This window comes from Paroedura picta, chromosome 5, assembly GCF_049243985.1.
Source record: "Paroedura picta isolate Pp20150507F chromosome 5, Ppicta_v3.0, whole genome shotgun sequence".
NCBI lineage: Eukaryota > Metazoa > Chordata > Lepidosauria > Squamata > Gekkonidae > Paroedura > Paroedura picta.
The window spans coordinates 21,227,534-21,248,856 of NC_135373.1; the positions used below are offsets into that span (position 1 = coordinate 21,227,534).

General features: G+C 48.0%; 1 long non-coding RNA gene across 1 annotated transcript; it reads right to left on the minus strand.

Annotated features, from left to right (window-relative positions):
• Positions 1 to 7,205: 7,205 nt before the first annotated feature.
• Positions 7,206 to 12,705, minus strand: LOC143838985 (uncharacterized). Its single transcript, XR_013231508.1, has 3 exons — positions 12,552 to 12,705; positions 9,407 to 9,484; positions 7,206 to 7,464 (listed from the first exon to the last, which is right to left on the minus strand). It is a non-coding gene; the product is annotated as an uncharacterized LOC143838985 (long non-coding RNA).
• Between the last annotated feature and the right edge of the window lie 8,618 nt (positions 12,706 to 21,323).

Genomic DNA, 21,323 nt, shown 5'->3' on the forward strand with positions numbered 1-21,323 from the left:
CACCTCTATAAAGCCCCATGTGCTTTTATTGCCGCTTGCAGATGATTCTCCTGACTGTGATTCCTGGATTCCCCTGTCAGCAGAAGGACCTTGAGGACCTCGAACACCCCAATTCGTACTCACATCAAATCCTTTTTCATGTCTCATGTACTCACCGGCTCTTCAACAGAAATCTGCTCTTCAGGCCTTTGTTCTTCCGGACCTGTGGAAAAGTTAGACCATACTGAACATCCAGTCCGTCACCACTTAAGAAGTCCTGCAAGAAGCTAAAGTGAGCCTTGTGGTTGTCAGAATCTGCAAGCTCTGCGGTGTGCCAGATGGAGTAGAACATGAATGCTGTCCTCCAAGGGGCATCGGAGGAGACGTCTATTTAGAAAACTAAATAGGAACTTCTTGATGTTTTTCCAAATTATCTCCTCCTGTGTCCTGATTGGCTCAAGAGGGGACTTCCTGCTCTTTTGAGCATACTTCCTCCCTGCTTGCCTCCAGAACAGCAGTTGAACAACTTCAGACCTCCCTGTTAATGAGGTCTATTATCTCCTCTTTCTATGCACAGTTGTTTCTCTTCATAATAAGGCCACTTTATTCCTTTAAGCAACCAGGGGCTGTGCTTCTCCTGCCTATTCCAACTCTATCAACAATAGTGATAAGCAAGATCAGACCCACTGAGCTTTGCCATCCACTATCTCTGTGGGGAACCCTGTATGACCCCCAGTTCCCCACCCCCTGTCAAGATCTCGATGATTTGACTGGGCAAGAGGAAGACCCTCTAGATCACCACTGCAATGAAAAGAACATTCGTAGGACAGCCGAGGTAACTGGGATGGTCTGGCGGGGGGATGGAGAGGGTAATCATCAGTGGGTCCCAAGAGAGAGACTTCTTCTTCTTCTGGCTTCTTGGACCTGCTCACAGAAGAGCCCCATGGCTCCTCCACTCAACGGATGGTCCTTCCTCCTATAAATTCACACTTACTTACCCTGCACCTCTTCAGTTCTTTGTGATAGTGTGATCTTCACCACTTGTATGATAAAAAACATTATGGTAATGACGTCAAAAAGGCCAATCAACAGAAATTCCTGTTTGGATAGGAAACATGAAGAAGACGGAACTGTGACTCAAACCAAACCAAAGTCACCTGCGGGAAGTCCCTCTCTATTGCCTGGATCCCATCAGCCAGACATTCCTGGGAGCTCCTGACTGCCATTCCCTTCCTCAGATCAGGAAACAGATGCCTAAACTCCTCAGTTCCTCGCTGAACTCCACCATACCCCCTTCCACTACTCTCCTCTGCATGGAGACCTTGGATGGGAAGCCCCATATTCCAGTGGCTATAGCAGGCTATCTCAACCTTTTTACCTTTGAGAACTCACTGGGTCATTTTTAGGCTTCTAGAAACCCCATAAGTGGTGCAATCATGCAGAATACGGTTGGGAAGCAGAGCTGTGTCCATGCCCAACTAAGGCTTCTGCCTTTCCCACCCCTTCCAAGCCTATCACTGGCCATTTTGGGAGGCGAGGGGGCAGGTCAACATGACCATATGTTGTCTTATCACCTGCCTTGTGCAGGGTTTTGGACTAGATGACCCTGGAGGCCCCTTCCAATTCTCTGATTCTGTGACCTCCGGAGAGCCACATTCTGACCATCCCTGCCCGAAATGCTTGGACGGTATTGCAGAAAATGCCATCCTGAGTCTGCTCCAATTGGCTCTGGAGTCAGAGCCCCAACAGTTTGAGGACCAGAAGAGATGGTGGCTCCTGGTGGGTGGGTAGTAGATGACTGGTGGCCAAGAGACAGTTTGGGGGTTGCTGGAGCTTGGTTAGGTGGATCTGAATCACATCTTGCCACCCATCTCATGTTCTTCAGGCCCAGCTCAGGGCGGCAGCCCTCATGACAGCAGACTTCTACCTTCCCCCTGCCCCAGATTCCTCCCTGAAGAGGGTCCCACACCCAACCCAAGGCCACCTCCTCCTGTCCTAACTCTCCACTTCCCACCAATCCTCCATCTCCTTCCAGAAGAGTGTCCTTTCTTACGTTTAAGATACATTTGGTACACAATATTTCATTTCCCTCTGTTTCTCCATCCATCTTCAGTTTTGCTCCTGAACTCTTCAGCTACAGAGAGCCAAGTGAGCCCGAGGGCTGTTGGAAGCATCTTTTGCCCCCTCCGTTGCCACGGATGCCGGAACCCCGGGATAGTGACATCAGCAGAGGGGGTTCCGTGGGCACCGGCTGCTCAGGGAGGCTGATCTTGTGGACTGGGCAGGGAGGGGGCTGGAAAGTGGGGCAAGAAAGCAGGGGCTGAGCTGCCTTCCCTCGTGCCCATCCGAGGAATTTGTGCCTCTTAGAGCAGGGGTCTCCAGCCCTTGGGAGCCTGCAGGATGCTTGGGATTCCTGACCCAATCTGGTGGGTGCAGCCATAAAATGGAGAAAAAGCCAGACAGACACCACCAATCACATCACCAGTGGCCAATCAGAAGCCTTATTGGGCATAACGCCTACTTGGTCCTGCCCAATTTCTGGCAATGCATGGTGGGTGGCAGGAAAGGTGGGGGCACCATGTTATAGACCATATGGACGACTTCCTATGTGTCCTTCAGTTTGGGAAAGCATTCAGTGATATTTCAGCATTTAATCAATGGTTTGTCTATTAATAAATCCCAGGCATAAGCTTTCTAGAGGCACTACTTCAGCCTCCAGAAGCCAAGCCAGAAAGTAGCAGCTGCAGCAGGGCTGGAGGCAGGAAACCTGGACTGTCTCTGTCCCTCTGTCTTAAAGTCGCTCTTCAGGATTTTATTGACAAAGGAGTGTCAATGCCAGCTGAGATGTTCCTGGTTTTGATATACCTAGATATAATAAAACAGAAATGACACTGTGACAATATAACTTATTGGTAGATCGCAACCATGTACGTTTCCCCACATTTCATTTTTAGCATTCTAGCCCTTTTTATTGTAGAGTTATAATTGGAAAGCTGTGGCTGCACATTACTCCTTTCGAAAATGAAAGCTGGGATCTAACACAATCTAAAAGTTTTTGGAATCAACCCATTTATTCCTCTAAGGCAGTGGTTCTCAGCCTTCCCAATGCCGCGACCCTTTAATACAGTTCCTCATGTGCCCCAACCATAAAATTATGGATTCCACAGTTAGCCAAGTAATACTTGAAAATTTTAAAAAAAGGAAAGTCATATTTAACTCTCTGGTCTTTCTGGTTCATATTCAGCTCTCTGGCTGTTTTGACAAAGGATTATCATTGGCTGCATCTGATTGCGACACAGATGTAACAGAACTGATTTTTGCTATATATTCCCTGTCATGTAAGAAGATCATAGTCTGACGAAGAGTGCTTGCAACTCATGCCTTGATTAAATCTTTGTTGGTCATTAAGGTGCTACTGGACTCTGATTTTATTATTCTCTGGTCTCAGGACAAGATGTTTGCCAGCTCAGCTTCTAATTACAGGAATGTTTCACACTTGGGTAGAGAGATGGGGAAAGCAACAAATGCTTAAGTAACAGCCATTAGCCACTAATATACACAGTTTTATTTCTCCTGTGTTTTTGTGAACTACAACTGAATTCGAGGGGACTGATTGGCTGTTTTAGCAAAGAATTATTATATGGCTATATTTGGATGTTGTGACACAGTTTATTAATTTAACAGAATTAACTTTATATTCCCACTGTCATGATGGTCATGACAGTTCCACCGGACGGTGTGCAGCTCCCAGCGACTCACTCCGCCAGGAACCTGGGTGTGATCCTGGATGTTTCCTTTACAGTGGAAGCCCAGGTCACAAAGGTAGCATGGCTGGCATTTTACCACCTCCGCCAAGCTAAACTACGAGCTCCCTACCTGGAACCAGAGCACCTAGCCACAGTGATCCATGCGATGGTCACCTCCAGACTGGACTTCTGTAACTCGCTCTACCCTTATCCTTGATGCGGAAACTACAACTGGTGCAGAATGCCTCTGCCAGGATTCTCACTAAGACATCATGGAGATCTCATATCCGGACGGTACTCCAAGATCTCGATTGGCTCCCAGTTCAATTCCGGATTAAGCTTAAGGTTTTGGTAATCACCTTTAAGGCCATATGTGGTCTGGGCCCAGTGTATCTGAGAGACCGCCTCCCTGCCTATACCCCCAGAAGAGCGCTACGCTCTGCCACCTCCAAATGGCTACGGATCCCTGGCCCTAAAGAGGCCTTTTCAGTGCTGGCCCCCACCTGGTGGAATGAGCTCCCCGAAGAGATCAGGACCCTGCCGGAACTTCCACAGTTCCACAGGGCCTGCAAAAAGGAGCTCTTCCACCAGGCTTTTGGTGGGGCCGACTGACCCATAACATCTACTGGTCCCCCCCACAGACTGAGAGATCAAACCTGCTGAGGGAGTGTCAAAGTTATTGTTGAAGTGCTGTTCTAATTGTTCCAGATGGTGTGTTGTTGTTATTGTTATACTGCTATATTGATTTTGATAGTGTCCTGTGTAAGTGTTCCAAAATGTTTTATGTAAACTGCCCAGAGCGGTAGGGGAGGGCAGTATAAATGAATGAATGAATGAATGAATGAATGAATAAATAAATAAATAAATAAATGGTCTGTTCTTAGTCTGAGGAAGAGTGCTTGCATTCGGAAGCTCACACCTTGAATAAATCTTTGTAGGTCTTAAAGGTGCCACTGGACTCTGATTTTGTTTTGTTGTGCTGCTCAGACCAACACGGATATCTACTTGAATCTAACATCTCAAGAGCCCCACTTTGACCATCCCTGCTCTAGGGGATACCTGCCTTTCTCCCAGAATTACAGGCTTCCCAATAAGAAAATGGCAGCATCAGAGGGCGGGCTCTATGACATCACATCCTGGCTGAGCTTCCTCCCCAGGCTACACCTGTTCCAAAACTCTCAAAATTTCCCAAGCCAGAGTTGGCAACCAGTACGTCCTACTGGAATAAAAGACAGGTAGAGAAAGGGGACTGGGAAAGGAAGGGGTTGAAAGAGAGAACCAAAATGATAAGAAACAGAGGTTAATGGGTAGACGTTTTCTCTCCCCCCCCCCCCCCGGTCATCGGCAGAAGGCCACTGTATACTCAGTATCAAATTCTGCTCGTCTGCAGATTTATGATACAAGCCAGTCAACGAGCAAAGGAATGAGTTGGGCTCCTGGGTGTCTGCTGCAGATTTATGGAAATAGGAGCATTTAGGGACCTCCTTTTGCAAGAAGCCAGGCTCCAGGGTTCAGCTACTCAGGCCTGATTCTGTCCATCTTTTGGGAGTCAAGTAAATGCCCTTCTGCTCTAAGCAAACAGAATACAAGTTACATTGTGCCTTTGTGTCCTTTACAAGCATTTGTTACAACAACACCCCCCCACCACCACCACACACACACAAACACACACATTCTGACTAGTATAAAAAGACCCGGGAGATCTCCATTTCTTGTGTCTGATTAAACGAGCTTGAACTCTGGAAAATCCCTGTCCGGAAATTCTTCTTTGTCTCTAAAGACTTGAATCTGTCTGTTCAACTGCAGGCCAACACGGCTACCCTCTGAAAGCACATTATGACAATGTGCCAGGGTTATAACCCAACGTTTGTAACAGAGCGACTCCTGTCTCAACCCGTCTCCAGCAGGGTTACTCAGCGTAGGATTGTACCCTTAAAATGTCCAACACAAATGACTGCCAAATCCTTCCTGGCCACTGGTGGGACTTAGTGGGGGCTTACCCAGAGAAAGGCCCAGGCCTCATAGCTGGCATCATGCAGGAAATGATGTCATCATGCCAGCAACCTCCTGGCGCTGCTCTGGTATTTGAGCAAAACACTAGTGTGCAATGTGAGACGGTGACCATATTTCCTTCCTTCGTTATGACTAGATTTAGGACAACATGTAACATTTTCACAGGAAGTATCAACTTTTTAAACGGTTTTGAGAATGGCTGCCAGTTCTGGGTTCTGAAAGATCTGGAGACTTTTGAGGGTGGTGTCAGGAACAGGTGAGATTTGGGATGGGGCCAGACCTCAGTGGAGTACAATGCTATGGAATCCACCTTCCAAAGGAGCCATTTTCTCCAGAGAAACTAATCTCTGTCACCTGGAGATGAGGTGTAATTCCAGAGGAACCCCAATTTGTGTAGTTTACATTAGCCAATGAATTAAGGAGACCTACCCTAAGAGCCTGTTGTGGCGCAGCGTGGTAAGGCAGCAGAAATGCAGTCTGAAAGCTCTGCCCATGAGGCTGGGAGTTCAATCCCAGCAGCTGGCTCAGCCTTCCATCCTTCCAAGGTCGGTAAAATGAGTACCCAGCTTGCTGGGGGGTAAAAGGTAATGACTGGGGAAGGGAATAGCAAACCACCCCTTATTGAGTCTGCCATGAAAATGCTGGAAGGCGTCACCCCAATGGTCAGACATGACCCGGTGCTTGCACAAGGGATACCTTTACCTTTACCTTTTACCCCAAGCACTTTGGAGGGCTGGAAAGGTAAAAATATGACCCACTCTGAGAAGTTGAGCATGGATATTTCAGTCCACAAGTCCACGTGTCCTGGGTCAAGGCTCACACCTGACCAAGTGAGCTTTGATTCATGTCCGCTTAAACCCTGGAAAATTGTTCTTTAAGGCGCTACACTACTCTCATGTTGTTCTACTCCTTCAGACTAGCACAGTTATCCCCCTGCGTCTTCCCACATGGTAAAGGTTACCTCCCAGAATTGCCAGGCAGGTGTAATTGGGGCAATTCCTTCGGACTCCTCGCTGCAGGGTACATTAGCTTTACTTCCTGTTCTGTTAGGGGTTCATTAGGAAGTGAGAGCAGCCTAATAGCCCTGCCTGGCCATTCTTCTCAGAGCTTAGAAGCTGAGTTGACCACTATTAGTGCTTGGATGGGAAGCCACCAAGGAAGGCCAGGGTTGCTATGCAGAGCAAGACATGCTCTCGAAGTTTGCTGACTGACCTTGGGTCAGTTGTATGTTCCCAGCTTACCCAACCTCGCAGGGTTGCTGTTACACAATGCAGGTAGGGTTGCCATCCTCCAGGTGATGGCTGGAGTCCTCCTAATGTTACAGTACTTCTCTTGGTGATGGAGATCAGCTCATCTAGAGAATGCGGCCAATTTGGAAGGTGTTCGTAAGGGCATTTAACTGAATGAAGAAGAACGTATTTGTGTGCGTCGCTGTGTGTGTGTGCCAATTGGAAAGTCACAGTCAAATTCTTGAGGGAAAAATCTTTTTAATGCCAAGGCAAAGAAAAAAAAAGAAGATACAAAGTGAAACACTGAAGAAATAATTCAGGAGGCATCAAGGGAAGAGGGGGACAGCTCTGTGGGCCATGTGGGGAGTCGGGGGTTCTTGTGTGAGGCTGGAACGGGGGGCTGTCAGAAACTGTCAGAAACTGCAGCAGACTCCGCATCCTCCGTTGAAGCAACACAATCTGCATTCCATAGAGCGTTTGGACCTCTGCAGCAAGCCCTGTAGTGGGAAGAGGAAAGCTTTGAACACCTCGGAGACTGCTGGTCCCAGATAAAGAGGTTCCACTTCCAACCTCATCCAAACACACGGAGTCACATTTGGAAATTGGTGGGATGTAAAATATAATGAAGTCATGAACAATCCCCATTTTTACATCAGCAGGCTGGCTAGGTTTTTCTGGCTCAAATGCCAGCCTTCAGGTAGGACCTGGAGATCCCCCGGATATACAGCTCATCTCCAGGCTAGAGAGATGGTTTGGAGGGGATTTCATAGGGAACGGGGCTACCCTTGGTCATTCCTGGAACACTCTAAACCTTGCAGTGCACAGACCCTGCCAAGGACTACTTGATGCTACATCTCTGGCTATAGGGTGGCCATATTCCATCTTGGCAGACAGAAAACAAAAGGCCTGTGTAAAACCTGGCTACCTAACATAAAGATGGAGAACATATGATATGTTTTTTCAACAATGTTTTCAACTAAAGGTAAAAAGGTAAAGGTATCCCCTGTGCAAGCCCCGAGTCATGTCTGACCCTTGGGGTGACGCCCTCTAGTGATTTCATGGCAGACTCAATACGGGGTGGTTTGCCAGTGCCTTCCCCAGTCATTACCGTTTACCCCCCAGCAAGCTGGGTCCTCATTTTACCGACCTCGGAAGGATGGAAGGCTGAGTCAACCTTGAGCCGGCTGCTGGGATTGAACTTCCAGCCTCATGGACAAAGCTTTCAGACTGCATGTCTGCTGCCTTACCACTCTGCGCCACAAGAGGCTCTTTATTTCAACTAGAATATATTAAATATATTCTAATTGAAACATATTCTTATTGGAAAAAAACACATTGTTGAAAAAGACATATTGCCTGTTCAGCATCATTAAATTAGGTTGCCAGGATTTACACGGAATGTTCAGATTCTGTTTGTTCGGTGCATGGTCCATTTTTCCTTTGTTGTTTGTTTGGTTATATTCCATCTCTATAACTATTCCCCCCCCCCTTGCAGTTTTAGTACCATCAAACAAAGTCTGACTGTCACAGGGCATGTAGAAATACATACCTGGCCCCTCTCTCTCTCTGTCACAGACACACACAGATTCCTGCCCCGTACACACACATATCCCCCTCTCTTTTCCTTCCTTCTCTCTTTCTTCCCTGACCTCTTCCTGGGTTCCTGCCCCCTCCGTCTCTGTCATACACACAGACACACTCACATGCACAGACACAGGGACACCCTCCCCCTCCCCCTCTCCCCCTCCTGCCACAAGACTGGGAGATGAATGAACATAGATTCTTCTTGTATCTATTTCTCTCAGGCCAATTCTGCAGAGGCAGAAAAGGCTGGGACAGTGTCAGTATGGGCCCAGGGCTAAACCCCATATCTATATGATGTAGCCACCAGGCTGCTGTCCTCCTGGGCCTGGCACAGATTGGGCTCCAGAGACCCCAAGCTAAGGGAAAATAGGATCCTTTTGTGTTCCCTTTTGGTGCTGCAGGGGCCAATGGGGCCTGCTTTATGGCAGACCCTTCTGGATAGGAAGAGCCTGCCTCCTTCCCACCCACAGAAACCTGCAGGGGACAAAAAATGCCCTGTACAGCTTTGTGGTGCTTTATGGCGTAGCGGGATGGACCAGGACTTCTGTTTAAATTTTGCAGAAAGGTAAACCTTTGCTTCTTCTTTCAAAATAACACCCCCTCCACCCCCACCCCCTATGTAGCACAACATTTATGCCACCATTGTGTTTCCTGGATGGACACATATCAGCAATGCAACAGATCTGGTGCTAAAATGTGTCCCCCATAGGGACACAGTATCCTGCGGAGCATGCAGGTCCAAAGCAATGCACCAGTGACAGCCCAGAGTCGCTTTGCTGGTGTGGAATTGACCTCAGTACCACATTGCCCCCTTGCTTCCACAGGGGAATATTTCAACCCTAGGATGGATCTTACCTGCAGGCCAGTAGTCTCAGCCACGCCCTCTTCTGCATTGTGGGTTTCTGAGCTCACCAGGTCTTTGTTGACTTGTGTCTGCAAACAGAATGCAACACAGAGATCGGTTTTAGCTGCTCTAGGTACTGGATCCAGTACTCTTCAATTTTTCCCCCCCAGTTATCTGGATGAGGGACTCCTCATCATATTTGCAGATGACACCAAATTGGGAGGAGTAGCGAACACCCCAGAAGATAGAGTTCAATGAGTTCTGAACATGCAGGAAAATTGGGCAAATGAGAACAAGATTCAAATCAATAAGAAGTGCCGAAGAAATTCTACATCTGGGTCACAAAAATGAGAAGCATGCATACTGGATGGGAGATATACTTCTGGGGAGCAGTATGTGTGTGAACAAGATCTTAGGGTACTTGTGGACTCTAAACAAAATATGAGCAGCCACTGTGATTTGGTGGTAAAGAATGCACATGGAGTCTTGCACCACATCAACAGAGACATCACATCAAAATCACACAATGTCATAGTACCCGGAATCCTGTGTGCCGTTCTTAAGGCCTTACTTCAAAAAAGATGTGGTCAAAATGGAAAGGATTCAGAGGAGAATGACAAGGAGGATCCAGATTAGATGATCCAGAGGTTGAGAGGGGATGTGATTTCAATTAGAGGAGGGCAGGGAAAGGTTCCTGCTGGTAGCAGAGGATAGGACCCATAGTAATGGGTTTAAATTATGTGCAGGGAGATACCAGCTAGATATTGGGGGGGGGGTTTCCAGCCAGAGTAGTTCATCACTGGAATCAGCCACTTAAGGAGGTGGTGATCTCCCCCTCCCGCGCAGGCTTCAGCGGTCTGAGGAACAGTGAACTGGCCCCCTGTTTTAAAAGTTTGAGGACTCCTGGCCTAGATGGTCTGTATGACCCCTTCTAACTCAATGGTTCTATGATTCTATTATTTTATGATTCTATATGTAAATTGTTGGTCTGTGCCCCAAGACTCCCTCCTGGTACTTTATATTAATTAATCTCAAACGGTGACCAGACTGCACTTCCTCATTCACAGTAACAAATACTGATTACAACCCCGTCTCCCTTTACAGGCCTAAATAATACTGATATCAGTAATACAATTAATTCTGTTAATAGTAATAACGTCTTGTGCTGTTGACCCCCATGCTCACTGATGAAGGGTAACTGACCTGTTTGAGGTAGGGTGACCAAAACAGAACAATGGGGAATAAGGGACAAAAAGTACAAAAAAAAATTGCACATGCTAATTATACTGTAGTTTAGATAGAAGCACAGCTCTCTGCAGCTTCAGTTCCATGAGCTATCCAGGTGCTAACCAGGGTTGCCAACTCTGGGTCCAGAAATACCTGGAGATTTGGGGGTTGAGTCTGGGAATTTGAGATTTATGGAAAGGAGGGATCTTGTAAGGTTTAATGCTATGCAGTCTACCTTCCAAAGCAGTCATTTTCCAGGAATAATGGAATCAATGTTTTAAATAAATAAATAATAAGCCAGCAATGAATGTTCTGTAGAGATCATTTGTCTTGCCAGGAGATCGCCAGGATCTACCTTAGCCCCGATGCCGAACGGGAAGGAAATGACAAGGTCCAGATTTTCCCTTCCATATTTTAATTCAACCCCCCACCCCCCCCAAGCCTGGTTCGCTTGACCGGTCCTTCTTCCAACAGTAGGGAGCTCTGCACTGAAGCAGAAATAGAGACCTATCTATAATACAGAGGGGAGCAATGAGAATGGTCTGGGACCGGGGGAACAAGCCCTATGAGGAAGGGGTGAGGGACATGGGAATGTTCAGCCTGGAGAAGAAGAGGTTGGCAGGGGACAAAGAATCATAGAATCTTAGAGTTGGAAGGGGCCATGAAGGCCACCTAATCCAACCCCCTGTTCAATGCAGGATCAGCCTGAAGCATACAGGATAAGGATCTGTCCAGCTGCTTCTTTCTCAGCCTCCCCTCCCTCACAGGGTGTCTGTTGTGGGGAGAGGAAAGGGAAGGTGACTGGAAGCCACTTTGAGACTCCTTCGGGTAGACAAAAGCAGCATATAAGAACCAACTCTTCTTCAGTAATATCAGGGCTCTCTCAGCCTCCCCTCCCTCACAGGATGTCTGTTGTGGGGAGAGGAAAGGGAAGGTGACTGGAAGCCGCTCTGAGACTCCTTTGGGTAGAGAAAAGCAGCATATAAGAACCAACTTCTTGTTCTTCTTCCCTCTTATCTCCCTCCCCCCCCCCCGAGGCAGCCCATCCAAATGCAGAACTAGACTCATAGAATCCCAGAGTGGGAAGGGGCCATCCAGGTCATCTAGTCCCACCCCCTGTTCAATGCAGCATCAGCCTAAACATCCATGATCAGGATCTGTCCAGGTGCTGTTTGAAGACTGCCAGTGAGAGGAAGCTCACCACCTCCTTAGGCAGCCCATCCCACTGCTGAAGTACTCGGACTGTGAAATTTTTTCCCTGATATCTAGCTGATATTATTCTACACATAGTTTAAACCAATCACTGCAAGACCTAACCTCTGCTGCCAAAAAGAACCTTTCCCTGACCTCCTCCAAGTGACAACGTTTCAAATACTTAAAGAGAGCACTCAGGTCCCCTCTCAACCTCCTCTTCTCCAGGCTGAACATTTCCAAGTCCCTCAGCCTTTCCTCATAGGGTTTGGTCCCCTGGACATGATTGCTGTCTTTAAGTATTTGTGACTTAGAGGGCCTGGAGTGGTGCCTACTGGCAACAGAAGACAGGACGCATTGGAATCAGTTTAAACCAGGGGGAGTCAACCTGTGGTCATCCAGATGTCCATGGACTACAATTCCCATGAGCCCCTGCCAGCGTTTGCTGGCAGGGGCTCATGGGAATTGTAGTCCATGAACATCTGGAGGACCACAGGTTGACTTCCCCTGGTTTAAACTACACAAACAGTTCAGCAGTGGGATGGGCTGCCTAGGGAGGTGGTGAGCTCCCCCTCACTGGCCATCTTCAAGCAGCGGCTGGACAGATACTTATATTTAGTCTGATCCTGCACTGAGCAGGAGGTTGGGCAAAATGAACGATACCTTCCAACTCTATAATTAATGAGATCTCCTGCCACTTCTTGGCAACCCTATCTGTAATTGCTAATTTCTTCTCACCGTAATTCTGAAGGCATGGAGGCTTTGGGTGGTCATGCTGAGAAGAACGAAGATCAGGCAGACAAGTTGCAGCTTCATGGTCCTTTCTGTAGTCGGCCTTGACTTGGGTTTTACGTCCCGTTTGGGATCTATCCTGTTCTCAGTTTTGCTCTGGGGAAGTTCTGTGATGCTCAAGTGAACAAGACACGGACCTTTATAGGTCAGAGAGCCCCTCCCTAGGGTGGAACTGGCCAATCTGCTGTGATCCAAGAAAAAAAAAACCCAATTGGGAAAGATAACCCTTAAACAAACAGGTCAATTAGCTGATGGTGTTTGTTGGACTCATATTCTTCAAATATACACAGAAAAACTGTAGAGATTTCCCAATAGGTGTAGATTTCACTTCCTTAGTTACATTTGAATATTTACTGTAATGTTCTTAGATATTAAAAACAAACCTGCAAGAAAAGAAAAGAAATAATTTGGAATAGAAATTTCCTAAGTTACTGCCTTGCAAATCTTCTCCCAACTTTTTGAAACTGACTGGTTCTTGGGGTCCAAACATGCCTCTTGTACATAAGACCAATTACTGAAACTGCAGTAACTACTGAATTCTGGAATTACTGATATACTATAATTAAAGCCCGTTGTAGCTGATACAGTGGACACTAAAAGGAGGGGGGAGGGGGAAATAGCACAGAGAGAGGGAGATGGAAAGGAAGAGAGTGATTAATATAGAGAGAGCTGGGTATTGGGAAGAGGAAGGGGAGGGGTGGTCCAGTGTGTAAGGGCATGAGGTTAAATATGTGTGTTGTGTGGGAGGTTGTGGTGGCGTGGTGGCAAATGAGGGCATGGGTGTGGAGAGATGGATGTCAAGAACCTGTGGTTTGGAATGTTCGTTGAGTGTGGGAGAGGACAGACCTTTGGGAATTGTGGCATAGTGGTGCGTTCAACCTCATTCCCCTTCTTGTGTGAATTAGGCCAAAGACACTGAAATTTCCCCCTGCGGTAGTCACAGTACACAGTATACAGTACACAGGTGTCCGCCTTGCTCCTTCTGTCTCCATTTCTGTTGATGTTATGTGCCCACTGTTGCCCCTTAGAAGGATTATTGTAACCTGCTGTTTACTACCAAAAGGAATCTCAAAGCAGTTTACAAACACCTTTTCCCTTCATCTCCCCATAATAGACAGCCTGTGAGGGATGTGGGGCTGTGAGAGGTCTGAGAGAACTGGAAATGGGCCACAGTGACCCAGCAGGCCCCAGGTGTCTCAAAGCAGTTTAAAATTGCCTTCTCTCCCCATAACAGACACCCTGTGAGTGAGGTGGAGGTGAGAGAGCTCTGGGAGAACTGGGAATGGCCCAGTCATCCAGCAGGCCTCAGGTGTCTCAAAGCAGTTTAAAATTGCCTTCCCTTCCTCTCCCCAGAGCAGCCTCCTATTGAGGGAGGTGGGGTAGAGAGAGCTCTGAGAGAACTGGGAGTGGACCGCAGTCACCCAGCAGGCTTCAGATGTCTCTAAACAGTTTGAAATCGCCTTCCCTTCCTCTCCCCATAATAGAAACTTTGTGAGAGGTGGGGCTGAGCGCTCTGAGAGAACTAGGAATGGTCCACAGTCACCCAGCAGGCCTCAGATGTCTCTAAGCAGTTTATAATTGCCTTCCTGTTATGGGAACAAGTTCTTTCAGAGTCTGAATCAGGGCTTCTTGGATTGGATATTCTAGTAGCCTAACCTACTTAAGAGCCTCTTGTGGTGCAGAGTGGTAAGGCAGCCGCCTGAAAGCTTTGCCCATGAGGTTGGGAGTTCGATCCCAGCAGCCGGCTCAAGGTTGACTCAGCCTTCCATCCTTCCGAGGTCGGTAAAATGAGGACCCAGCTTGCTGCTGGGGGGTAAACGGTCATGACTGGGGAAGGCACTGGCAAACCACCCTGTATTGAGTCTGCCATGAAAACGCTAGAGGGCGTCACCCCAAGGGTCAGACATGACTCGGTGCTTGCACAGGGGATACCTTTACCTTTACCTTTAACCTATTTAAAAAAAAAAATTTCATCCAAGCTGGGGGGCAGGATGTGTTTCTCACAATTCAAAACCTAGATGTATTGGGGGCAGGGCTGTTCCTGGATTTCCCTCCTGTTTTGGAAGGAAAATATGTCTTTGAGTCCAAATCGCTAGCTTTGGTCCAGATCCCTGATAAGGGTACCTGATCCAATTCTTAGATGAGCCGGTGTCAGATTCTGGGAGGGCAGGTTTCCCTGCTGCTCCATTAGAAAACAAAACACTTTAATGATGAAGAGTGTGACACCTTTTCATTGGAGCCAAGCAAACGTCCGGATGCAGCTAGCCAGTTTCAGAGTTCCACAGAATTCTTCATCACGTTGGATGTTCAACAGGCGCACACTGGGGAGCGGAAACGATGTCTCAGGCCACGGAAGAACAGGTCACTTTGCAGATGTCTTTAAAGCAGGCATCGTTGGGTCAGTTAGAGGGACATAAACAGAAACAGCACGAAAAGCTACTTAATTCTGAAAAAGAAACCCAGCTTTCCTTTAAAGCTGGGAATAAATCTCTGCCAGAAGATATGTATTCCACACCTTTTCAAATAATAGCTGAATGCCACTTGAAATCTGTGTTTGGTTCTCTCTAATCTGACGAAATCCCACAACACTGCCTGTTCTCGTTTCCACTCTGGTATTTCTTGCTTCTGACCAAAAGGCCACTGCAACGCTGTGGTGTTTGAATCACTGAAATCCAGTCTTCCAGGAAAGACTCTGAATCACTAGAAACACAGGGCAGGAAGGGGGCCCCAAGGGCCATCTAGTCAAACTCCCTTCCCAAAGCAGGAAACCCAATCCACAGCTACTTCCCCCCTCCCCCATGCTCCCTCTGGCCCCTCCTCTCTGGCCAGGGGCATCCAGACTGGATCCTTCAGGCACTCCAGCTATAGAGTGAGCTGCCCTCAGAAAAACCATCTAATTTTTCCCCCTCACTGTGAGCCTGCTTGGTGTAGTGGTTAGGAGTGTGGACTTCTAATCAGGCTCGATTCCCCAGTCAGCCACTTGCAGCCAGCTGGGTGACCCTGGGCTCTCCACAGCACTGATGCAGCTATTCCGACCGAGCAGTGATATCAGGGCTCTCTCAGCCTCACCCACCTCACAGGGTGTCTGTTGTGGGGAGAGGAAAGGGAAAGTGAAAATAAGCCGCTTTGAGACTCCTTCAGGCAGAGAAAGGCGGCACATAAGAACCAATTCTTCTTCTTCTAATTGCCAAACAGCTAAAGCACCACCATGGGTCTTACAGGAAAAAATACCTCTTGTTTTGCAACCATGGGCATTCCCATTAGGATACTATTGGGACTTACTGGCAAAAATCCCTTCCCTCTGGCCCCGCTTCTATGAGTTCTGAGACAGGCATTCCCCTTCCAGGCAGCAAGTGAGGCTTCCCGGAGTTAACATGTGGTCACTGCCAAGAACCACTCGGTGGAGGTGTTTGCTCAGAGTCCAGGGCACACAGTCTGTTTGGCGTTCCTCCACTTGGTCCCACATCTTCAATGGCATTTGGCCAACCGACCAGGCTCTTCCTGGTTGCCTAAATGGGGCCGGGCAAAAAAAGCCCCTTCCATGCACTCTGCCAAACCATTATTTACTTAAAATATGCATTAGCTTGCTTTGTTCAAGTTGGCTTGCTAAAATGATGGCTTGCATTGTGCCCAACTGCCCACAGGCATGGAAAATCACCTGGCAACCGGGGTTCCCCAGTCTCAGTGGTGTGTGTGAGGGGCCGCCTATTAACGCAGGAAGCCCCCTCAGCAGCAACCTGGAGCCACCCTGGAGGGTCTTGCACTGCCCCTTGCCCATCTCAAGGGGACAGGAGTTCTATTCTGCTCTGGCTGTGAATGGCTCTGCTCTTGGGGGGGGGGGGGGAGATAAGAGGAAAGAAGAAGAAGAGTTGGTTCTTATATGCTGCTTTTCTCTTCCTGAAGGAGTCTCAAAATGGCTTACAGTCACCTTCTCCTTTTCTCTCCCCACAACAGACACCCTGTGAGGGACGTGAGGCTGAGAGAGCCCTGAGATTACTGAAGAAGAAGAAGAAGAGTTGGTTCTTATATGCCATTTTTCTCTTCCCAAAGGAGTCTCAAAGTGGCTTACAGTAGCCTTCTCCTTTCCTCTCCCCACCAGAGACCCCCTGTGAGGGAGGGGAGGCTGAGAGAGCCCTGATATTACTGAAGAGGATGAGTTGGTTCTTATATGCCATTTTTCTCTACCCGAAGGAGTCTCAAAGCGGCTTCCAGTCACCTTCCCATTCCTCTCCCCACAACAGACACCCTGTGAGGAAGGTAAGGCTGAGAGAGCCTTACTGAAGAAGAAGAAGAGTTGGTTCTTATATGCCGCTTTTCCCTACCCGAAGGAGGCTCAAAGCGGCTTACAGTCGCCTTCTCCTTTCCTCTCCCCACAACAGACACCCTGTGAGGTGGGTGAGGCTGAGAGAGCGCTGATTTCACTGCTCGGTCAGAACAGCTTTCTCAGTGCTGTGGTGAGCGCAAGTTCACCCAGCTGGCTGCATGTGAAGGAGGAGCGGGGAATCAAGCCTGGCTTGCAAGATTAGAAGTCTGCACTCCTAACCACTACCCCAAGCTGGCTCACCGTGAGGGGGAAAGTTCAGATGGTCCGCAGCCACTGGAGCTGACTAGCAAACAGTTATTTATTTAAAACAGTGGTTCGAAAACTGTTTCAGGCTGCCGCTTCCTCAGTCCCCAGGATACACTCCTAGCGCCTCCCACACCCACACATATAAACAGGCACCTCTTTTCTTGGGTTAGCTCCGCTGCAAATTCAAAATGCACTATATTGCCAACAGTTCTCTTTTGCACAGGCTGTGAACCCCTCTGCCCAGTGCTTGGAGGCAGAGACGAATTAGAGAAAACAGTAAGGGGGCAAAGATTAAATGGTCCCCAGCCACTAGAGCTGTCTAATGAGCAATTATTTACTTTAAATATGTATTAGCTTGCCTTGTTCATGCTGACATGCCAAAATGATGAAATACTTTTTTTAAAACTTGAAGCCAAAATTGAAAATTGGCTCCCTGCCTGCAGTGGGGGCACGGGATGCAGGAGGAACGTACCATTGACGGAGCACTTCTAATCCAAATGCCCCCCCCCCAACAGTGCGAAATGCATGGAGGTAAAACAAGAACAACCCAGTAGGGCGCCAACGAGGTGTCACCGTTAAAGAGTGGTGAACTCCAACTTGGAGAACCGGGTTTGGTCTCCCGGTCCTCCACATGCAGCCAGCTAGGTGACTGTGAGATAGTCTCAGTTCTTTTAGGGCTCATCTTACAGAGCACTTCTGCTAGGGCTCTCTCAGCCCTACCTACCCTCACAGGGAGTCTGTTGTGGGGAGAGGAACGGGAGGGTGTTTGTTAGCTGCTCCGGGACTCCTTCGAGTAGTGCAAAGCAGGGCACAAAAGGAACAACGCTTCTTCTGCAATATTTAATGGCCTGCTGTCTACCAAGAACACTGCCCACAGCTGCTGCCACCAGAATGGCATCGCCTGAATCCAGCAGTCTTCCCGGCCTATCGTGTTTCAGCGTCCTTCAATGGTGGCACCTCTACCCTCTCCTTTGCTCAGAGGGCTCGCTGGGCCTGATGCTGCCAAGGTCCAGGGCAGAGTGCGTGGAAGGGATGGGTTTTTGCCTGGCCCCATTTAGGCAACCAGGAAGAGCCAGGTAGGCTTGCCAAATCCTATTGAGGATGCAGGGCCAAGTGGAGGAACGCCAAACAGACTGTGTGCCCTGGACTCTGAGCAAACACCTCCACCGAGTGGTTCTCGGCAGTGACCACACGTTAACTCCGGGGAGCCTCATCTGCTGCCTGGAAGGGGAATGCCTGTCTCCGAACTCATTGAAGTGGGGCCAGAGGGAGGGGATTTTTGCCAGTAAGTCCCAATGGCATCACAGTATGAATGCCCATGGTTGCAAAACATGAGTGGTTTCCGCCCCCCCCCCCCATAAGACCCAATGAAAATGCCCATGGTTACAAAACATGACCTTGCATGCCACAGTGCAAATGGTAAGGAGCAACCAGTTTTAGCCCAAAGGAGCCCCCTCCCCAGTTCGGTTCTCAGTGCTGCAGGGTTTAGGAGCATTGCTGACCAGAATCTATAGCAGAGAGGAGGCCAAATGTCTCCCTCCCCTGCAGTGCAGCATCGCCCTGACCTGGGTGGGCCAGACTATTCAGATCATGGAAAGTAAGCAGATACGGCCTGGGTAGAAGAAAAGTAATCTTCTATCTTTTTTTGCTTGCAAGCAGGAGTAGTCAAATCTTCCATTCCTTCTGTTCCCTCTAAATCCTGGATCCTCCTTTTTTGACCCATCTCTTGCAGGCTTATAGGGTAATTAGCACGGCTCAGCGGTATACAGTAAACAATCCACAAGGATAAACTTTCAATCTTTTCCAATAAAGTTTAAAAGATGAGAAATTAGTACCAGTAATCCTTCTCAGTGTGCTTACCCGAGTTGCACATTTAGCAGATAAGAGAATTCAGTTGTAGGCAGTCCGCTTTAAAAATCCTCCTTAATCAGCAGAGATAACCGTTCCAAGGACATGTGAGAAGGAATTCCAGTTGTTATTAATAAATAAAAGAACTTGAAACAACTTAATTAGCTGTTGAGAGATTAAAAGAGGAAGTTTAAGACTCCCAGCTCGCAGTGTCAGAATCTCGCTGCCGCCATCTTGTCCTCCGCAGTCAGAAAGAGCTGGAATGGACACCCCCAAGGAAGTCCAGGGTTGTTACACAGAGGCAAGCAAACTAAGTCGGAGATGCCTGCTCGACTTCATGTGAAGCCATCTAATCATACGACAGGCCAGGCACGTGTTAGCAGGGCAGGCCCTGGTTTAGTAGTTTCATCGACAAGGAGCTTGCGGGTTCAGTTCCCAGTGTAGCAGGGGTTAGAGGGCATAGGAGGTGTTAGCCAAGTACAGCTACAAGTGCCTTTCCTGATCCCAGAAGGGGCTCATCTGCACACAATAGAGAATGCACTTTCAATGCACTTTAAAAGTAGATTTTCCTGTTCTGCACAGGAAAATCCAGCTGTCAAAGCACATTGAAAGTGCATTATCCGATGTGTGCAGAATGGGTCACAGTGATTCATGTGACAGTCGTTTCCGGAGTAGAATTCTGTAATTCGCAATACATGGGCCTTCCCTTGTCCTTGACCCGGAAACTGCAGCTGGTGCAAGATGCACCTGCTAGGGTTCTCACCAGAACACCATGAACAGCCCATATTCAGCCTGAACCGAGGCAGCTGCACTGGTTGCCAGTTGCATTCTGGATCAAGTTCAATGTTCTGGTATTGGCCTTTAAGGCCCAGCGTATCTTAGGGACCGTTTAACTCCCTCTTCCCCTTGCAGGGCCTTAGACTTTGCAAGTGCTAATATTTTGGTGATCCCCAGCCTGGCCGTGACCAGGACCAGGGCCTTCTTGGTCTTGGTCCCTGTCTGGTGGAATACACTTCTAGAAGAGCTATGCGCCCTGTCAGAGCTAATGCAGTTTCGCAGGACCTGGAAGACAGAACTGACTAACCCACAGAGCATTGAGAACAAGTGGTGGGAATATACCGAAGAACTGTACACATCCAGAATGGGAGTTTGCTCTCTTCAAAATAGAAATTGGACTTGAACCATCCATTCTTGAGGAGAAAGTGGAGTGAGCCTTGAGTCAATTGCCAAACAACAAGGCCAAAGTCATTATCTATCTATCTATCTATCTATCTATCTATCTATCTATCTATCTATCTATCTATCTATCTATCTATCTATCTATCTATCTATCTATCTATCTATCTATCCATCCATCCATCCATCCATCCATCCATCCATCCATCCATCCATCCATCCATCCATCCATCCATCCATCCATCCATCCATCCATCCATCCATCCATCCATCCATCCATCCATCCATCCATCCATCCATCCATCCATCTATTGGATTTATACTCTGCCTCTCGCTACTTTTGTCGCCTCCAAGTGGCTAACAATTAAAACCAAAGGGGACACAATTGAGGGCCTAATGGGAAAGCTCACCATCTGTGGCACATAGAGCAGCGGGGACACGCCAAACTCTGGCTCTCCGGATGCCCATGGACTACAATTACAATTAATATCATACCTGTGGAAATGCTGAGATGTGTACCAAACAAAACCATTACAGCTTTGTGCCAGAAAAATCTGGGAAACTAATAACTGGCCGGAGGAGTGGAAATGATCTGTGTTCATCCCACTACCAAAAAAAAAGGGTGACTCAAAAAACCAGGGGTAGTCAAACTGCGGCCCTCCAGATGTCCATGGACTACAATTCCCAGGAGCCCCCTGCCAGCATTTGCTGGCAGGGGGCTCCTGGGAATTGTAGTCCATGGACATCTGGAGGGCCGCAGTTTGACTACCCCTGCAAAAAACTATTCCAGCTACTGTACAATAGCCCTCCTTTCAGATGCTAGTAAGATTCTGCTCAAAATCATGCAACAATGCATAGCAATAACCCTTGAAACAGCATTACCAGATGTTCCAGCGGGTTTTTGACAGGGGTGTGGCCCTTGTGATCACACAGCAATCTTGTGCTGGATTTTGGAAAAGTCACGGGACTATCAAAAGGATGTCTATGCCTGCTTTATTCACTACGACAAAGCTTTCGATTGTGTGGATCACAACACATTGTCGGAAGCAGTGCAAAATTTGGGGCTGCCGGTGCACTTGATCAAACGGATGGAGTCCACGCAAATCAAGAAGCCACTTTACGTG